Source organism: Acomys minous, assembly GCF_964271855.1.
Source record: "Acomys minous genome assembly, contig: scaffold_24, whole genome shotgun sequence".
Classification (NCBI taxonomy): domain Eukaryota; kingdom Metazoa; phylum Chordata; class Mammalia; order Rodentia; family Muridae; genus Acomys; species Acomys minous.
In genome coordinates this window covers 3,919,052-3,939,846 of record NW_028182181.1, presented here as the reverse complement: position 1 = coordinate 3,939,846, position 20,795 = coordinate 3,919,052, and positions in this window count along the sequence as shown.

Here is a 20,795-nt window from a genome sequence, read left to right as displayed (position 1 = left end):
CACTTCTGAGATGCATTTGGGCAACTTTGTCAGAAATGAGTTTTTTGCCTACAGAGACATGCCTATTTGCGCAGTAGTGCAGATTCTTAGTATGTAACTGGGCTTGATGAAATCAGCATTTCTCTTGCTTCCCTGTGCGTAGGGAAGCTCAGTTTTAGTCACAGTAGCTCCCACAAGTGTCTCCTCAGTGTGTTCCCAGTTCCTTAGAAACAGTGTATTTGCTGGGAGAAAAGTGCATTACTGTGCGCTTTCACCGTTCAGCAAATACATGTGTAGAAGCACAGCGCTAACAGAAACGACCGTTTCTCGACGTTTTCTAACTCAGGGAACAAGTTGCACACTTCTGAGATGCATTTGGGCAACTTTGTCAGAAATGAGTTTTTTGCCTACAGAGACATGCCTATTTGCGCTGTAGTACAGATTCTGAGTATGTAACTGGGCTTGATGAAATCAGCATTTCTCTTGCTTCCCTGTGCATAGCGAAGCTCAGTTTTAGTCACAGTAGGTCCCATAAGTGTCTCCTCAGTGTGTTCCCATTTCCTTAGAAACACTGTATTTGCTGGGAGAAAAGTGCATTACTGTGCGCTTTCACCGTTCAGCAAATACATGTGTAGAAGCACAGCCCTAGCAGAAACGAACGTTTCTCAACGTTTTCTGACTCAGAAAACAAGTTGCACACTTCTGAGATGCATTTGGGCAACTTTGTCAGAAATGAGTTTTTTGCCTACAGAGACATGCCTATTTGCGCAGTAGTACAGATTCTGAGTATGTAACTGGGCTTGATGAAATCAGCATTTCTCTTGCTTCCCTGTGCGTAGGGAAGCTCAGTTTTAGTCACAGTAGCTCCCACAAGTGTCTCCTCAGTGTGTTCCCATTTCCTTAGAAACAGTGTATTTGCTGGGAGAAAAGTGCATTACTGTGCGCTTTCACCGTTCAGCAAATACATGTGTGGAAGCACAGCGCTAGCAGAAAAGAACGTTTCTCGATGTTTTCTAACTCAGAAAACAAGTTGCACACCTCTGAGAAGCATTTGGGCAACTTTGTCAGAAATGAGTTTTTTGCCTACAGAGACATGCCTATTTGCGCAGTAGTACAGATTCTGAGTATGTAACTGGGCTTGATGAAATCAGCATTTCTCTTGCTTCCCTGTGCGTAGGGAAGCTCAGTTTTAGTCATAGTAGCTCCCACAATTGTCTCCTCAGTGTGTTCCCATTTCCTTAGAAACAGTGTATTTGCTGGGAGAAAAGTGCATTACTGTGCGCTTTCACCGTTCAGCAAATACATGTGTAGAAGCACAGCGCTAGCAGAAACGAACGTTTCTCGACGTTTTCTAACTCAGGGAACAAGTTGCACGCTTCTGAGATGCATTTGGGCAACTTTGTCAGAAATGAGTTTTTTGCCTACAGAGACATGCCTATTTGCGCAGTAGTACAGATTCTGAGTATGTAACTGGGCTTGATGAAATCAGCATTTCTCTTGCTTCCCTGTGCGTAGGGAAGCTCAGTTTTAGTCCCAGTAGCTCCCACAAGTGTCTCCTCAGTGTGTTCCCAGTTCCTTAGAAACAGTGTATTTGCTGGGAGAAATGTGCATTACTGTGCGCTTTCACCGTTCAGCAAATCCATGTGTAGAAGCACAGCGCTAACAGAAACGACCGTTTCTCGACGTTTTCTAACTCAGGGAACAAGTTGTACACTTCTGAGATGCATTTGGGCAACTTTGTCAGAAATGAGTTTTTTGCCTACAGAGACATGCCTATTTGAGCTGTAGTACAGATTCTGAGTATGTAACTGGGCTTGATGAAATCAGCATTTCTCTTGCTTCCCTGTGCATAGCGTAGCTCAGTTTTAGTCACAGTAGGTCCCATAAGTGTCTCCTCAGTGTGTTCCCATTTCCTTAGAAACACTGTATTTGCTGGGAGAAAAGTGCATTACTGTGCGCTTTCACCGTTCAGCAAATACATGTGTAGAAGCACAGCCCTAGCAGAAACGAACGTTTCTCGACGTTTTCTGACTCAGAAAACAAGTTGCACACTTCTGAGATGCATTTGGGCAACTTTGTCCGAAATGAGTTTTTTGCCTACAGAGACATGCCTATTTGCGCAGTAGTACAGATTCTGAGTATGTAACTGGGCTTGATGAAATCAGCATTTCTCTTGCTTCCCTGTGCGTAGGGAAGCTCAGTTTTAGTCACAGTAGCTCCCACAAGTGTCTCCTCAGTGTGTTCCCATTTCCTTAGAAACAGTGTATTTGCTGGGAGAAAAGTGCATTACTGTGCGCTTTCACCGTTCAGCAAATACATGTGTAGAAGCACAGCGCTAGCAGAAAAGAACGTTTCTCGACGTTTTCTAACTCAGAAAACAAGTTGCACACTTCTGAGAAGCATTTCGGCAACTTTGTCAGAAATGAGTTTTTTGCCTACAGAGACATGCCTATTTGCGCAGTAGTACAGATTCTGAGTATGTAACTGGGCTTGATGAAATCAGCATTTCTCTTGCTTCCCTGTGCGTAGGGAAGCTCAGTTTTAGTCATAGTAGCTCCCACAATTGTCTCCTCAGTGTGTTCCCATTTCCTTAGAAACAGTGTATTTGCTGGGAGAAAAGTGCATTACTGTGCGCTTTCACCGTTCAGCAAATACATGTGTAGAAGCACAGCGCTAACAGAAACGACCGTTTCTCGACGTTTTCTAACTCAGGGAACAAGTTGCACGCTTCTGAGATGCATTTGGGCAACTTTGTCAGAAATGAGTTTTTTGCCTACAGAGACATGCCTATTTGCGCAGTAGTACAGATTCTGAGTATGTAACTGGGCTTGATGAAATCAGCATTTCTCTTGCATCCCTGTGCGTAGGGAAGCTCAGTTTTAGTCCCAGTAGCTCCCATAAGTGTCTCCTGAGTGTGTTCCCATTTCCTTAGAAACAGTGTATTTGCTGGGAGAAAAGTGCATTACTGTGCGCTTTCACCGTTCAGCAAATACATGTGTAGATGCACAGCCCTAGCAGAAACGAACGTTTCTCGACGTTTTCTGACTCAGAAAACAAGTTGCACACTTCTGAGATGCATTTGGGCAACTTTGTCCGAAATGAGTTTTTTGCCTACAGAGACATGCCTATTTGCGCAGTAGTACAGATTCTGAGTATATAACTGGGCTTGATGAAATCAGCATTTCTCTTGCTTCCCTGTGCGTAGGGAAGCTCAGTTTTAGTCGCAGTAGCTCCCACAAGTGTCTCCTCAGTGTGTTCCCATTTCCTTAGAAACAGTGTATTTGCTTGGAGAAAAGTGCATTACTGTGCGCTTTCACCGTTCAGCAAATACATGTGTAGAAGCACAGCGCTAGCAGAAACGAACGTTTCTCGACGTTTTCTAACTCAGGGAACAAGTTCCATGCTTCTGAGATGCATTTGGGCAACTTTGTCAGAAATGAGTTTTTTGCCTACAGAGACATGCCTATTTGCGCAGTAGTGCAGATTCTTAGTATGTAACTGGGCTTGATGAAATCAGCATTTCTCTTGCTTCCCTGTGCGTAGGGAAGCTCAGTTTTAGTCACAGTAGCTCCCACAAGTGTCTCCTGAGTGTGTTCCCATTTCCTTAGAAACAGTGTATTTGCTGGGAGAAAAGTGCATTACTGTGCGCTTTCACCGTTCAGCAAATACATGTGTAGATGCACAGCCCTAGCAGAAACGAACGTTTCTCGACGTTTTCTGACTCAGAAAACAAGTTGCACACTTCTGAGATGCATTTGGGCAACTTTCTCCGAAATGAGTTTTTTGCCTACAGAGACATGCCTATTTGCGCAGTAGTACAGATTCTGAGTATATAACTGGGCTTGATGAAATCAGCATTTCTCTTGCTTCCCTGTGCGTAGGGAAGCTCAGTTTTAGTCGCAGTAGCTCCCACAAGTGTCTCCTCAGTGTGTTCCCATTTCCTTAGAAACAGTGTATTTGCTTGGAGAAAAGTGCATTACTGTGCGCTTTCACCGTTCAGCAAATACATGTGTAGAAGCACAGCGCTAGCAGAAACGAACGTTTCTCGACGTTTTCTAACTCAGGGAACAAGTTCCATGCTTCTGAGATGCATTTGGGCAACTTTGTCAGAAATGAGTTTTTTGCCTACAGAGACATGCCTATTTGCGCAGTAGTGCAGATTCTTAGTATGTAACTGGGCTTGATGAAATCAGCATTTCTCTTGCTTCCCTGTGCGTAGGGAAGCTCAGTTTTAGTCACAGTAGCTCCCACAAGTGTCTCCTCAGTGTGTTCCCAGTTCCTTAGAAACAGTGTATTTGCTGGGAGAAAAGTGCATTACTGTGCGCTTTCACCGTTCAGCAAATACATGTGTAGAAGCACAGCGCTAACAGAAACGACCGTTTCTCGACGTTTTCTAACTCAGGGAACAAGTTGCACACTTCTGAGATGCATTTGGGCAACTTTGTCAGAAATGAGTTTTTTGCCTACAGAGACATGCCTATTTGCGCTGTAGTACAGATTCTGAGTATGTAACTGGGCTTGATGAAATCAGCATTTCTCTTGCTTCCCTATGCATAGCGAAGCTCAGTTTTAGTCACAGTAGGTCCCATAAGTGTCTCCTCAGTGTGTTCCCATTTCCTTAGAAACACTGTATTTGCTGGAAGAAAAGTGCATTACTGTGCGCTTTCACCGTTCAGCAAATACATGTGTAGAAGCACAGCCCTAGCAGAAACGAACGTTTCTCAACGTTTTCTGACTCAGAAAACAAGTTGCACACTTCTGAGATGCATTTGGGCAACTTTGTCAGAAATGAGTTTTTTGCCTACAGAGACATGCCTATTTGCGCAGTAGTACAGATTCTGAGTATGTAACTGGGCTTGATGAAATCAGCATTTCTCTTGCTTCCCTGTGCGTAGGGAAGCTCAGTTTTAGTCACAGTAGCTCCCACAAGTGTCTCCTCAGTGTGTTCCCATTTCCTTAGAAACAGTGTATTTGCTGGGAGAAAAGTGCATTACTGTGCGCTTTCACCGTTCAGCAAATACATGTGTGGAAGCACAGCGCTAGCAGAAAAGAACGTTTCTCGATGTTTTCTAACTCAGAAAACAAGTTGCACACTTCTGAGAAGCATTTGGGCAACTTTGTCAGAAATGAGTTTTTTGCCTACAGAGACATGCCTATTTGCGCAGTAGTACAGATTCTGAGTATGTAACTGGGCTTGATGAAATCAGCATTTCTCTTGCTTCCCTGTGCGTAGGGAAGCTCAGTTTTAGTCATAGTAGCTCCCACAATTGTCTCCTCAGTGTGTTCCCATTTCCTTAGAAACATTGTATTTGCTGGGAGAAAAGTGCATTACTGTGCGCTTTCACCGTTCAGCAAATACATGTGTAGAAGCACAGCGCTAGCAGAAACGAACGTTTCTCGACGTTTTCTAACTCAGGGAACAAGTTGCACGCTTCTGAGATGCATTTGGGCAACTTTGTCAGAAATGAGTTTTTTGCCTACAGAGACATGCCTATTTGCGCAGTAGTACAGATTCTGAGTATGTAACTGGGCTTGATGAAATCAGCATTTCTCTTGCTTCCCTGTGCGTAGGGAAGCTCAGTTTTAGTCCCAGTAGCTCCCACAAGTGTCTCCTCAGTGTGTTCCCAGTTCCTTAGAAACAGTGTATTTGCTGGGAGAAATGTGCATTACTGTGCGCTTTCACCGTTCAGCAAATACATGTGTAGAAGCACAGCGCTAACAGAAACGACCGTTTCTCGACGTTTTCTAACTCAGGGAACAAGTTGTACACTTCTGAGATGCATTTGGGCAACTTTGTCAGAAATGAGTTTTTTGCCTACAGAGACATGCCTATTTGAGCTGTAGTACAGATTCTGAGTATGTAACTGGGCTTGATGAAATCAGCATTTCTCTTGCTTCCCTGTGCATAGCGTAGCTCAGTTTTAGTCACAGTAGGTCCCATAAGTGTCTCCTCAGTGTGTTCCCATTTCCTTAGAAACACTGTATTTGCTGGGAGAAAAGTGCATTACTGTGCGCTTTCACCGTTCAGCAAATACATGTGTAGAAGCACAGCCCTAGCAGAAACGAACGTTTCTCGACGTTTTCTGACTCAGAAAACAAGTTGCACACTTCTGAGATGCATTTGGGCAACTTTGTCCGAAATGAGTTTTTTGCCTACAGAGACATGCCTATTTGCGCAGTAGTACAGATTCTGAGTATGTAACTGGGCTTGATGAAATCAGCATTTCTCTTGCTTCCCTGTGCGTAGGGAAGCTCAGTTTTAGTCACAGTAGCTCCCACAAGTGTCTCCTCAGTGTGTTCCCATTTCCTTAGAAACAGTGTATTTGCTGGGAGAAAAGTGCATTACTGTGCGCTTTCACCGTTCAGCAAATACATGTGTAGAAGCACAGCGCTAGCAGAAAAGAACGTTTCTCGACGTTTTCTAACTCAGAAAACAAGTTGCACACTTCTGAGAAGCATTTCGGCAACTTTGTCAGAAATGAGTTTTTTGCCTACAGAGACATGCCTATTTGCGCAGTAGTACAGATTCTGAGTATGTAACTGGGCTTGATGAAATCAGCATTTCTCTTGCTTCCCTGTGCGTAGGGAAGCTCAGTTTTAGTCATAGTAGCTCCCACAATTGTCTCCTCAGTGTGTTCCCATTTCCTTAGAAACAGTGTATTTGCTGGGAGAAAAGTGCATTACTGTGCGCTTTCACCGTTCAGCAAATACATGTGTAGAAGCACAGCGCTAACAGAAACGACCGTTTCTCGACGTTTTCTAACTCAGGGAACAAGTTGCACGCTTCTGAGATGCATTTGGGCAACTTTGTCAGAAATGAGTTTTTTGCCTACAGAGACATGCCTATTTGCGCAGTAGTACAGATTCTGAGTATGTAACTGGGCTTGATGAAATCAGCATTTCTCTTGCATCCCTGTGCGTAGGGAAGCTCAGTTTTAGTCCCAGTAGCTCCCACAAGTGTCTCCTGAGTGTGTTCCCATTTCCTTAGAAACAGTGTATTTGCTGGGAGAAAAGTGCATTACTGTGCGCTTTCACCGTTCAGCAAATACATGTGTAGATGCACAGCCCTAGCAGAAACGAACGTTTCTCGACGTTTTCTGACTCAGAAAACAAGTTGCACACTTCTGAGATGCATTTGGGCAACTTTGTCCGAAATGAGTTTTTTGCCTACAGAGACATGCCTATTTGCGCAGTAGTACAGATTCTGAGTATATAACTGGGCTTGATGAAATCAGCATTTCTCTTGCTTCCCTGTGCGTAGGGAAGCTCAGTTTTAGTCGCAGTAGCTCCCACAAGTGTCTCCTCAGTGTGTTCCCATTTCCTTAGAAACAGTGTATTTGCTTGGAGAAAAGTGCATTACTGTGCGCTTTCACCGTTCAGCAAATACATGTGTAGAAGCACAGCGCTAGCAGAAACGAACGTTTCTCGACGTTTTCTAACTCAGGGAACAAGTTCCACGCTTCTGAGATGCATTTGGGCAACTTTGTCAGAAATGAGTTTTTTGCCTACAGAGACATGCCTATTTGCGCAGTAGTACAGATTCTGAGTATGTAACTGGGCTTGATGAAATCAGCATTTCTCTTGCTTCCCTGTGCATAGGGAAGCTCAGTTTTAGTCCCAGTAGCTCCCACAAGTGTCTCCTCAGTGTGTTCCCAGTTCCTTAGAAACAGTGTATTTGCTGGGAGAAAAGTGCATTACTGTGCGCTTTCACCGTTCAGCAAATACATGTGTAGAAGCACAGCGCTAACAGAAACGACCGTTTCTCGACGTTTTCTAACTCAGGGAACAAGTTGCACACTTCTGAGATGCATTTGGGCAACTTTGTCAGAAATGAGTTTTTTGCCTACAGAGACATGCCTATTTGCGCTGTAGTACAGATTCTGAGTATGTAACTGGGCTTGATGAAATCAGCATTTCTCTTGCTTCCCTGTGCATAGCGTAGCTCAGTTTTAGTCACAGTAGGTCCCATAAGTGTCTCCTCAGTGTGTTCCCATTTCCTTAGAAACACTGTATTTGCTGGGAGAAAAGTGCATTACTGTGCGCTTTCACCGTTCAGCAAATACATGTGTAGAAGCACAGCCCTAGCAGAAACGAACGTTTCTCGACGTTTTCTGACTCAGAAAACAAGTTGCACACTTCTGAGATGCATTTGGGCAACTTTGTCCGAAATGAGTTTTTTGCCTACAGAGACATGCCTATTTGCGCAGTAGTACAGATTCTGAGTATGTAACTGGGCTTGATGAAATCAGCATTTCACTTGCTTCCCTGTGCGTAGGGAAGCTCAGTTTTAGTCACAGTAGCTCCCACAAGTGTCTCCTCAGTGTGTTCCCATTTCCTTAGAAACAGTGTATTTGCTGGGAGAAAAGTGCATTACTGTGCGCTTTCACCGTTCAGCAAATACATGTGTAGAAGCACAGCGCTAGCAGAAAAGAACGTTTCTCGACGTTTTCTAACTCAGAAAACAAGTTGCACACTTCTGAGAAGCATTTGGGCAACTTTGTCAGAAATGAGTTTTTTGCCTACAGAGACATGCCTATTTGCGCAGTAGTACAGATTCTGAGTATGTAACTGGGCTTGATGAAATCAGCATTTCTCTTGCTTCCCTGTGCGTAGGGAAGCTCAGTTTTAGTCATAGTAGCTCCCACAATTGTCTCCTCAGTGTGTTCCCATTTCCTTAGAAACAGTGTATTTGCTGGGAGAAAAGTGCATTACTGTGCGCTTTCACCGTTCAGCAAATACATGTGTAGAAGCACAGCGCTAGCAGAAACGAACGTTTCTCGACATTTTCTAACTCAGGGAACAAGTTGCACGCTTCTGAGATGCATTTGGGCAACTTTGTCAGAAATGAGTTTTTTGCCTACAGAGACATGCCTATTTGCGCAGTAGTACAGATTCTGAGTATGTAACTGGGCTTGATGAAATCAGCATTTCTCTTGCTTCCCTGTGCGTAGGGAAGCTCAGTTTTAGTCACAGTAGCTCCCACAAGTGTCTCCTGAGTGTGTTCCCATTTCCTTAGAAACAGTGTATTTGCTGGGAGAAAAGTGCATTACTGTGCGCTTTCACCATTCAGCAAATACATGTGTAGAAGAACAGCGCTAGCAGAAACGAACGTTTCTCGTCGTTTTCTAACTCAGGGAACAAGTTGCACGCTTCTGAGATGCATTTGGGCAACTTAGTCAGAAATGAGTTTTTTGCCTACAGAGACATGCCTATTTGCGCAGTAGTACAGATTCTGAGTATGTAACTGGGCTTGATGAAATCAGCATTTCTTTTGCTTCCCTGTGCGTAGAGAAGCTCAGTTTTAGTCCCAGTAGCTCCCACAAGTGTCTCCTCAGTGTGTTCCCATTTCCTTAGAAACAGTGTATTTGCTGAAAGAAAAGCGCATCACTGTGCGCTTTCACCGTTCAGCAAATACATGTGTAGAAGCACAGCGCTAGCAGAAACGACCGTTTCTCGACGTTTTCTAACTCAGAAAACAAGTTGCACACTTCTGAGATGCATTTGGGCAACTTTGTCAGAAATGAGGTTTTTGCCTACAGAGACATGCCTATTTGCGCAGTAGTACAGATTCTGAGTATGTAACTGGGCTTGATGAAATCAGCATTTCACTTGCTTCCCTGTGCGTAGGGAAGCTCAGTTTTAGTCACAGTAGCTCCCACAAGTTTCTCCTCAGTGTGTTCCCATTTCCTTAGAAACAGTGTATTTGCTGGGAGAAAAGTGCATTACTGTGCGCTTTAACCGTTCAGCAAATACATGTTTAGAGGCACAGCGCTAGCAGAAACGAAGGTTTTCGACGTTTTCTAACTCAGGGAACAAGTTGCACACTTCTGAGATGCATTTGGGCAACTTTGTCAGAAATGAGTTTTTTGCCTACAGAGACATGCCTATTTGCGCAGTAGTACAGATTCTGAGTATGTAACTGGGCTTGATGAAATCAGCATTTCTCTTGCTTCGCTGTTCGTAGGGAAGCTCAGTTTTAGTCACAGTAGCTCCCACAAGTGTCTCCTCAGTGTGTTCCCATTTCCTTAGAAACAGTGTATTTGCTGGGAGAAAAGTGCATTACTGTGCGCTTTCACCGTTCAGCAAATACATGTGTAGAAGCACAGCGCTAGCAGAAACGAACGTTTCTCGACGTTTTCTAACTCAGGGAACAAGTTGCACACTTCTGAGAAGCATTTGGGCAACTTTGTCAGAAATGAGTTTTTTCCTACAGAGACATGCCTATTTGCGCAGTAGTACAGATTCTGAGTATGTAACTGGGCTTGATGAAATCAGCATGTGTCTTGCTTCCTTGTGCATAGGGAAGCTCAGTTTTAGTCACAGTAGCTCCCACAAGTGTCTCTTCAGTGTGTTCCCATTTCCTGATAAGAAGTATATTTACTGGGAGAAAAGTGCATTTCTGTGCGCTTTCACCGTTCAGCAAATACATGTGTAGAAGCACAGCGCTGGCAGAAACGAACGTTTCTCGACGTTTTCTAACTCCATGAACAAGTGGCACACTACTGAGATGCATTTGGGCAACTTAGTCAGAAATGAGTTTTTTGCCTACAGAGACATGCCTATTTGCGCAGTAGTACAGATTCTGAGTATGTAACTGGGCTTGATGAAATCAGCATTTCTTTTGCTTCCCTGTGCGTAGAGAAGCTCAGTTTTAGTCCCAGTAGCTCCCACAAGTGTCTCCTCAGTGTGTTCCCATTTCCTTAGAAACAGTGTATTTGCTGAAAGAAAAGCGCATCACTGTGCGCTTTCACCGTTCAGCAAATACATGTGTAGAAGCACAGCGCTAGCAGAAACGACCGTTTCTCGACGTTTTCTAACTCAGAAAACAAGTTGCACACTTCTGAGATGCATTTGGGCAACTTTGTCAGAAATGAGGTTTTTGCCTACAGAGACATGCCTATTTGCGCAGTAGTACAGATTCTGAGTATGTAACTGGGCTTGATGAAATCAGCATTTCACTTGCTTCCCTGTGCGTAGGGAAGCTCAGTTTTAGTCACAGTAGCTCCCACAAGTTTCTCCTCAGTGTGTTCCCATTTCCTTAGAAACAGTGTATTTGCTGGGAGAAAAGTGCATTACTGTGCGCTTTAACCGTTCAGCAAATACATGTTTAGAGGCACAGCGCTAGCAGAAACGAAGGTTTTCGACGTTTTCTAACTCAGGGAACAAGTTGCACACTTCTGAGATGCATTTGGGCAACTTTGTCAGAAATGAGTTTTTTGCCTACAGAGACATGCCTATTTGCGCAGTAGTACAGATTCTGAGTATGTAACTGGGCTTGATGAAATCAGCATTTCTCTTGCTTCGCTGTTCGTAGGGAAGCTCAGTTTTAGTCACAGTAGCTCCCACAAGTGTCTCCTCAGTGTGTTCCCATTTCCTTAGAAACAGTGTATTTGCTGGGAGAAAAGTGCATTACTGTGCGCTTTCACCGTTCAGCAAATACATGTGTAGAAGCACAGCGCTAGCAGAAACGAACGTTTCTCGACGTTTTCTAACTCAGGGAACAAGTTGCACACTTCTGAGAAGCATTTGGGCAACTTTGTCAGAAATGAGTTTTTTCCTACAGAGACATGCCTATTTGCGCAGTAGTACAGATTCTGAGTATGTAACTGGGCTTGATGAAATCAGCATGTGTCTTGCTTCCCTGTGCATAGGGAAGCTCAGTTTTAGTCACAGTAGCTCCCACAAGTGTCTCCTCAGTGTGTTCCCATTTCCTGATAAGAAGTATATTTACTGGGAGAAAAGTGCATTTCTGTGCGCTTTCACCGTTCAGCAAATACATGTGTAGAAGCACAGCGCTGGCAGAAACGAACGTTTCTCGACGTTTTCTAACTCCATGAACAAGTGGCACACTACTGAGATGCATTTGGGCAACTTTGTCAGAAATGAGTTTTTTGCCTACAGAGACATGCCTATTTGCTCAGTAGTACAGATTCTGAGTATGTAACTGGGCTTGATGAAATCAGCATTTCTCTGGCTTCCCTGTGCGTAGGGAAGCTCAGTTTTAGTCACAGTAGCTCCCATAAGTGTCTCCTCAGTGTGTTCCCATTTCCTTAGAAAGAGTGTATTTGCTGGGAGAAAAGCACATTACTGTGCGCTTTCACCGTGCAGCAAATACATGTGTAGAAGCACAGTGCTAGCAGAAACGAACTTTTCTCGACGTTTTCTAACTCAGTGAACAAGTTGCACACTTCTGAGATGCATTTGGGCAACTTTGTCAGAAATGAGTTTTTTGCCTACAGAGACATGCCTATTTGCGCAGTAGTACAGATTCTGAGTATGTAACTGGGCTTGATGAAATCAGCATTTTTCTTGCTTCCCTGTGCGTAGGGAAGCTCAGTTTTAGTCACAGTAGCTCCCACAAGTGTCTCCTCAGTGTGTTCCCATTTCCTTAGAAACAGTGTATTTGCTGGGAGAAAAGTGCATTACTGTGCACTTTCACCGTTCAGCAAATACATGTGTAGAAGCACAGCGCTAGCAGAAACGAACGTTTCTCGATGTTTTCTAACTCAGGGAACAAGTTGCACACTTCTGAGATGCATTTGGCCAACTTTTTCAGAAATGAGTTTTTTTGCCTACAGAGACATGCCTATTTGCGCTGTACTACAGATTCTGAGTATGTAACTGGGCTTGATGAAATCAGCATTTCTCTTGCTTCCCTGTGCGTAGGGAAGCTCAGTTTTAGTCACAGTAGCTCCCACAAGTGTCTCCTCAGTGTGTTCCCATTTCCTTAGAAACAGTGTATTTGCTGTCAGAAAAGTGCATTACTGTGCGCTTTCACCATTCAGCAAATACATGTGTAGAAGCACAGCGCTAGCAGAAACGAACGTTTCTCGACGTTTTCTAACTCCATGAATAAGTTGCACACTTCTGAGAAGCATTTGGGCAACTTTGTCAGAAATGAGTTTTTTGCGTACAGAGACATGCCTATTTGCGCAGTAGTACAGATTCTGAGTATGTAACTGGGCTTGATGAAATCAGCATTTCTCTTGCTTCCCTGTGCATAGGGAAGCTCAGTTTTAGTCACAGTAGCTCCCACAAGTGTCTCCTCAGTGTGTTCCCATTTCCCTAGAAAGAGTGTATTTGCTGGGAGAAAAGTGCATTACTGTGCGCTTTCACCGTTCAGCAAATACATGTGTAGAAGCACAGCGCTAGCAGAAACGAACGTTTCTCATCGTTTTCTAACTCAGGGAACAAGTTGCACACTTCTGAGATGCATTTGGGCAACTTTGTCAGAAATGAGTTTTTTGCCTAAATAGACATGCCTATTTGAGCAGTAGTACAGATTCTGAGTATGTAACTGGGCTTGATGAAATCAGCATTTCTCTTGCTTCCCTGTGCGTAGGGAAGCTCAGTTTTAGTCACAGTACCTCCCACAAGTGTCTCCTCAGTGTGTTCCCATTTCCTTAGAAACAGTGTATTTGCTGGGAGAAAAGTGCATTACTGTGCGCTTTCACCGTTCAGCAAATACATGTGTAGAAGCACAGCGCTAGCAGAAACGAACGTTTCTCAACGTTTTCTAGCTGAGGGAACAAGTTGCACACTTCTGAGATGCATTTGGGCAACTTTGTCAGAAATGAGTTTTTTGCGTAAAGAAACATGCCTATTTGCGCAGTAGTACAGATTCTGAGTATGTAACTGGGCTTGATGAAATCAGCATTTCTCTTGCTTCCCTCTACGTAAGGAAGCTCAGTTTTAGTCACAGTAGCTCCCACAAGTGTCTCCTCAGTGTGTTCCCATTTCCTGATAAGAAGTGTATTTACTGGGAGAAAAGTGCATTTCTGTGCGCTTTCACCGTTCAGCAAATACATGTGTATAAGCACAGCGCTGGCAGAAACGAACGTTTCTCGACGTTTTCTAACTCCATGAACAAGTGGCACATTTCTGAGATGCATTTGGGCAACTTTTTCAGAAATGAGTTTTTTGCCTACAGAGACATGCCTATTTGCCCAGTAGTACAGATTCTGAGTATGTAACTGGGCTTGATGAAATCAGCATTTCTCTGGCTTCCCTGTGCGTAGGGAAGCTCAGTTTTAGTCACAGTAGCTCCCACAAGTGTCTCCTCAGTGTGTTCCCATTTCCTTAGAAACAGTGTATTTGCTGGGAGAAAATGCATTACTGTGCGTTTTCACCATTCAGCAAATACATGTGTAGAAGCACAGCGCTAGCAGAAACGAACGTTTCTCGATGTTTTCTAACTCCATGAATAAGTTGCACACTTCTGAGAAGCATTTGGGCAACTTAGTCAGAAATGAGTTTTTTGCCTACAGAGACATGCCTATTTGCGCAGTAGTACAGATTCTGAGTATGTAACTGGGCTTGATGAAATCAGCATTTCTCTTGCTTCCCTGTGCGTAGGGAAGCTCAGTTTTAGTCACAGTAGCTCCCACAAGTGTCTCCTCAGTGTGTTCCCATTTCCTGATAAGAAGTGTATTTACTGGGAGAAAAGTGCATTTCTGTGCGCTTTCTCCGTTCAGCAAATACATGTGTAGAAGCACAGCGCTGGCATAAACGAACGTTTCTCGACGTTTTCTAACTCAGGGAACAAGTTGCACACTTCTGAGATGCATTTGGGCAACTTTTTCAGAAATGAGTTTTTGCGTACAGAGACATGCCTATTTGCGCAGTAGTACAGATTCTGAGTATGTAACTGGGCTTGATGAAATCAGCATTTCTCTTGCTTCCCTGTGCGTAGGGAAGCTCAGTTTTAGTCACAGTAGCTCCCACAAGTGTCTCCTCAGTGTGTTCCCATTTCCCTAGAAAGAGTGTATTTGCTGGAGAAAAGTGCATTACTGTGCGCTTTCACCATTCAGCAAATACATGTGTAGAAGCACAGCGCTAGCAGAAACGACCATTTCTCGACGTTTACTAACTCAGGGAACAAAGTTGCACACTTCTCAGATGCATTTGGGCAACTTTGTCGGAAATGAGTTTTTTGCCTAAAGAGACGTGCTTTAGAACGCATTAGTTTTGCCTACTTGTGCAGTAGTACAGATTCTGAGTAGGTAACTGGGCTTGATGAAATCAGCATTTCTCTTGCTTCCCTGTGCGTAGGGAAGCTCAGTTTTAGTCACAGTAGCTCCCACAAGTGTCTCCTCAGTGTATTCCCATTTCCTTAGAAACAGTGTATTTGCTGGGAGAAAAGTGCATTACTGTGCGCTTTCACCGTTCAGCAAATACATGTGTAGAAAGCACAGCGCTAGCAGAAACGAACGTTTCTCGACGTTTTCTTACTCAGGGAACAAGTTGCACACTTCTGAGATGCATTTGGGCAACTTTGTCAGAAATGAGTTTTTTGCCTAAAGAAACATGCCTATTTGCGCAGTAGTACAGATTCTGAGTATGTAACTGGGCTTGATGAAATCAGAATTTCTCTTGCGTTCCTCTGCGTAAGGAAGCTCAGTTTTAGTCACAGTAGCTCCCACAAGTGTCTCCTCAGTGTGTTCCCATTTCCTTAGAAACAGTGTATTTGCTGGGAGAAAAGTGCTTTACTGTGCGCTTTCACCGTTCAGCAAATACGTGTGTAGAAGCACAGCGCTAGCTGAAACGACCGTTTCTCAACGTTTTCTAACTGAGGGAACAAGTTGCACACTTCTGAGATGCATTTGGGAAACTTTGTGAGAAATGAATTTTTTGCCTACAGAGACATGCCTATTTGCGCAGTAGTACAGATTCTGAGTATGTAACTGGGCTTGATGAAATCAGCATGTGTCTTGCTTCCCTGTGCATAGGGAAGCTCAGTTTTAGTCACAGTAGCTCCCACAAGTGTCTCCTCAGTGTGTTCCCATTTCCTGATTAGAAGTGTATTTACTGGGAGAAAAGTGCATTTCTGTGCGCTTTCACCGTTCAGCAAATACATGTGTAGAAGCACAGCGCTGGCAGAAACGAACGTTTCTCGACGTTTTCTAACTCCATGAACAAGTGGCACACTACTGAGATGCATTTGGGCAACTTTGTCAGAAATGTGTTTTTTGCCTACAGAGACATGCCTATTTGCGCAGTATTACAGATTCTGAGTATGTAACTGGGCTTGATAAAATCACCATTTCTCTGGCTTCCCTGTGCGTAGGGAAGCTCAGTTTTAGTCACAGTAGCTCCCACAAGTGTCTCCTCAGTGTGTTCCCTTTTCCTTAGAAAGAGTGTATTTGCTGGGAGAAAAGTGCATTACTGTGCGCTTTCACCGTTCAGCAAATACATGTGTAGAAGCACAGCGCTAGCAGAAACGAATGTTTCTCAACGTTTTCTAACTGAGGGAACAAGTTGCACACTTCTAGATGCATTTGGGCAACTTTGTCAGAAATGAATTTTTTGCCTACAAAGACATGCCTATTTGCGCAGTAGTACAGATTCTGAGTATGTAACTGGGCTTGATGAAATCAGCATTTCTCTTGCTTCCCTGTGCGTAGGGAAGCTCAGTTTTAGTCACAGTAGCTCCCACAAGTGTCTCCTCAGTGTGTTCCCATTTCCTGATAAGAAGTGTATTTACTGGGAGAAAAGTGCATTTCTGTGCGCTTTCACCGTTCAGCAAATACATGTGTAGAAGCACAGCGCTGGCAGAAACGAACGTTTCTCGACGTTTTCTAACTCCATGAACAAGTGGCACACTACTGAGATGCATTTGGGCAACTTTGTCAGAAATGAGTTTTTTGCCTACAGAGCCATGCCTATTTGCGCAGTATTACAGATTCTGAGTATGTAACTGGGCTTGATGAAATCAGCATTTCTCTGGCTTCCCTGTGCGTAGGGAAGCTCAGTTTTAGTCACAGTAGCTCCTACAAGTGTCTCCTCAGTGTGTTCACTTTTCCTTAGAAAGAGTGTATTTGCTGGGAGAAAAGTGCATTACTGTGCGCTTTCACCGTTCAGCAAATACATGTGTAGAAGCACAGCGCTAGCAGAAACGAACGTTTCTCGACGTTTTCTAACTCCATGAGCAAGTTGCACACTTCTGAGATGCATTTGGGCAACTTTGTCAGAAATGAATTTTTTGCCTACAAAGACATGCCTATTTGCGCAATAGTACAGATTCTGAGTATGTAACTGGGCTTGATGAAATCAGCATTTCTCTTGCTTCCCTGTGCGTAGGGAAGCTCAGTTTTAGTCACAGTAGCTCCCACAAGTGTCTCCTCAGTGTGTTTCCATTTCCTGATAAGAAGTGTATTTACTGGGAGAAAAGTGCATTTCTGTGCGCTTTCACCGTTCAGCAAATACATGTGTAGAAGCACAGCGCTGGCAGAAACGAACGTTTCTCGACGTTTTCTACCTCCATGAACAAGTGGCACATTTCTGAGATGCATTTGGGCAACTTTTTCAGAAATGAGTTTTTTGCCTACAGAGACATGCCTATTTGCGCAGTAGTACAGATTCTGAGTATGTAACTGGGCTTGATGAAATCAGCATTTCTCTGGCTTCCCTGTGCGTAGGGAAGCTCAGTTTTAGTCACAGTAGCTCCCACAAGTGTCTCCTCAGTGTGTTCCCATTTCCTTAGAAACAGTGTATTTGCTGGGAGAAAAATGCATTACTGTGCGCTTTCACCATTCAGCAAATACATGTGTAGAAGCACAGCGCTAGCAGAAACGAACGTTTCTCGATGTTTTCTAACTACATGAATAAGTTGCACACTTCTGAGAAGCATTTGGGCAACTTTGTCAGAAATGAGTTTTTTGCCTACAGAGACATGCCTATTTGCGCAGTAGTATAGATTCTGAGTATGTAACTGGGCTTGATGAAATCAGCATTTCTCTTGCTTCCCTGTGCGTAGGGAAGCTCAGTTTTAGTCACAGTAGCTCCCACAAGTGTCTCCTCAGTGTGTTCCCATTTCCTTAGAAACAGTGTATTTGCTGGGAGAAAAGTGCATTACTGTGCGCTTTCACCATTCAGCAAATACATGTGTAGAAGCACAGCGCTAGCAGAAACGAACGTTTCTCGACGTTTTCTAACTCCATGAATAAGTTGCACACTTCTGAGAAGCATTTGGGCAACTTTGTCAGAAATGAGTTTTTTGCCTACAGAGACATGCCTATTTGCGCTGTAGTACAGATTCTGAGTATGTAACTGGGCTTGATGAAATCAGCATTTCTCTTGCTTCCCTGTGCGTAGGGAAGCTCAGTTTTAGTCACAGTAGCTCCCACAAGTGTCTCCTCAGTGTGTTCCCATTTCCCTAGAAAGAGTGTATTTGCTGGGAGAAAAGTGCATTACTGTGCGCTTTTACCGTTCAGCAAATACATGTGTAGAAGCACAGCGCTAGCAGAAACGACCGTTTCTCGACGTTTTCTAACTCAGGGAACAAGTTGCACACTTCTCAGATGCATTTGGGCAACTTTGTCGGAAATGAGTTTTTTGCCTAAAGAGACGTGCTTTAGAACGCACTAGTTTTGCCTATTTGTGCAGTAGTACAGATTCTGAGTAGGTAACTGGGCTTGATGAAATCAGCATTTCTCTTGCTTCCCTGTGCGTAGGGAAGCTCAGTTTTAGTCACAGTAGCTCCCACAAGTGTATCCTCAGTGTTCCCATTTCCTTAGAAACAGTGTATTTGCTGGGAAAAAAGTGCATTACTGTGCGCTTTCACCGTTCAGCAAATACATGTGTAGAAGCACAGCGCTAGCAGAAACGAACGTTTCTCGACGTTTTCTAACTCAGGGAACAAGTTGCACACTTCTCAGATGCATTTGGGCAACTTTGTCAGAAATGAGTTTTTTGCCTACAGAGACATGCCTATTTGCGCAGTAGTACAGATTCTGAGTATGTAACTGGGCTTGATGAAATCAGCATTTCTCTTGCTTCCCTGTGCGTAGGGAAGCTCAGTTTTAGTCACTGTAGCTCCCACAAATTTCGTCTCAGTGTGTTTCCATTTCCTTAGAAACAGTGTATTTGCTGGGAGAAAAGTGCATTACTGTGCGCTTTCACCGTTCAGCAAATACATGTGTAGAAGCACAGCGCTAGCAGAAACGACCGTTTCTCGACGTTTTCTAACTCAGGGAACAAGTTGCACACTTCTGAGATGCATTTGGGCAACTTTGTCAGAAATGAGTTTTTTGCCTAAAGAGACATGCCTATTTGCGCAGTAGTACAGATTCTGAGTATGTAACTGGGCTTTATGAAATCAGGATTTCTCTTGCTTCCCTGTGCGTAGGGAAGCTCAGTTTTAGTCACAGTAGCTCCCACAAGTGTCTCCTCAGTGTGTTCCCATTTCCTTAGAAACAGTGTATTTGCTGGGAGAAAAGTGCATTACTGTGCGCTTTCACCGTTCAGCAAATACATGTGTAGAAGCACAGCGCTAGCAGAAACGACCGTTTCTCGACGTTTTCTAACTCAGGGAACAAGTTGCACACTTCTGAGATGCATTTGGGCAACTTTGTCAGAAATGAGTTTTTTGCCTAAAGAGACATGCCTATTTGCGCAGTAGTACAGATTCTGAGTATGTAACTGGGCTTGATGAAATCAGGATTTCTCTTGCTTCCCTGTGCGTAGGGAAGCTCAGTTTTAGTCACAGTAGCTCCCACAAGTGTCTCCTCAGTGTGTTCCCATTTCCTTAGAAACAGTGTATTTGCTGGGAGAAAAGTGCATTACTGTGCGCTTTCACCGTTCAGCAAATACATGTGTAGAAGCACAGCGCTAGCAGAAACGACCGTTTCTCGACGTTTTCTAACTCAGGGAACAAGTTGCACACTTCTGAGATGCATTTGGGCAACTTTGTCAGAAATGAGTTTTTTGCCTAAAGAGACATGCCTATTTGCGCGGTAGTACAGATTCTGAGTATGTAACTGGGCTTGATGAAATCAGCATTTCTCTTGCTTCCCTGTGCGTAGGGAAGCTCAGTTTTAGTCACAGTAGCTCCCACAAGTGTATCCTCAGTGTTCCCATTTCCTTAGAAACAGTGTATTTGCTGGGAAAAAAGTGCATTACTGTGCGCTTTCACCGTTCAGCAAATACATGTGTAGAAGCACAGCGCTAGCAGAAACGAACGTTTCTCGACGTTTTCTAACTCAGGGAACAAGTTGCACACTTCTCAGATGCATTTGGGCAACTTTGTCAGAAATGAGTTTTTTGCCTACAGAGACATGCCTATTTGCGCAGTAGTACAGATTCTGAGTATGTAACTGGGCTTGATGAAATCAGCATTTCTCTTGCTTCCCTGTGCGTAGGGAAGCTCAGTTTTAGTCACTGTAGCTCCCACAAATTTCGTCTCAGTGTGTTTCCATTTCCTTAGAAACAGTGTATTTGCTGGGAGAAAAGTGCATTACTGTGTGCTTTCACCGTTCAGCAAATACATGTGTAGAAGCACAGCGCTAGCAGAAACGACCGTTTCTCGACGTTTTCTAACTCAGGGAACAAGTTGCACACTTCTGAGATGCATTTGGGCAACTTTGTCAGAAATGAGTTTTTTGCCTAAAGAGACATGCCTATTTGCGCAGTAGTACAGATTCTGAGTATGTAACTGGGCTTGATGAAATCAGGATTTCTCTTGCTTCCCTGTGCGTAGGGAAGCTCAGTTTTAGTCACAGTAGCTCCCACAAGTGTCTCCTCAGTGTGTTCCCATTTCCTTAGAAACAGTGTATTTGCTGGGAGAAAAGTGCATTACTGTGCGCTTTCACCGTTCAGCAAATACATGTGTAGAAGCACAGCGCTAGCAGAAACGACCGTTTCTCGACGTTTTCTAACTCAGGGAACAAGTTGCACACTTCTGAGATGCATTTGGGCAACTTTGTCAGAAATGAGTTTTTTGCCTAAAGAGACATGCCTATTTGCGCGGTAGTACAGATTCTGAGTATGTAACTGGGCTTGATGAAATCAGCATTTCTCTTGCTTCCCTGTGCGTAGGG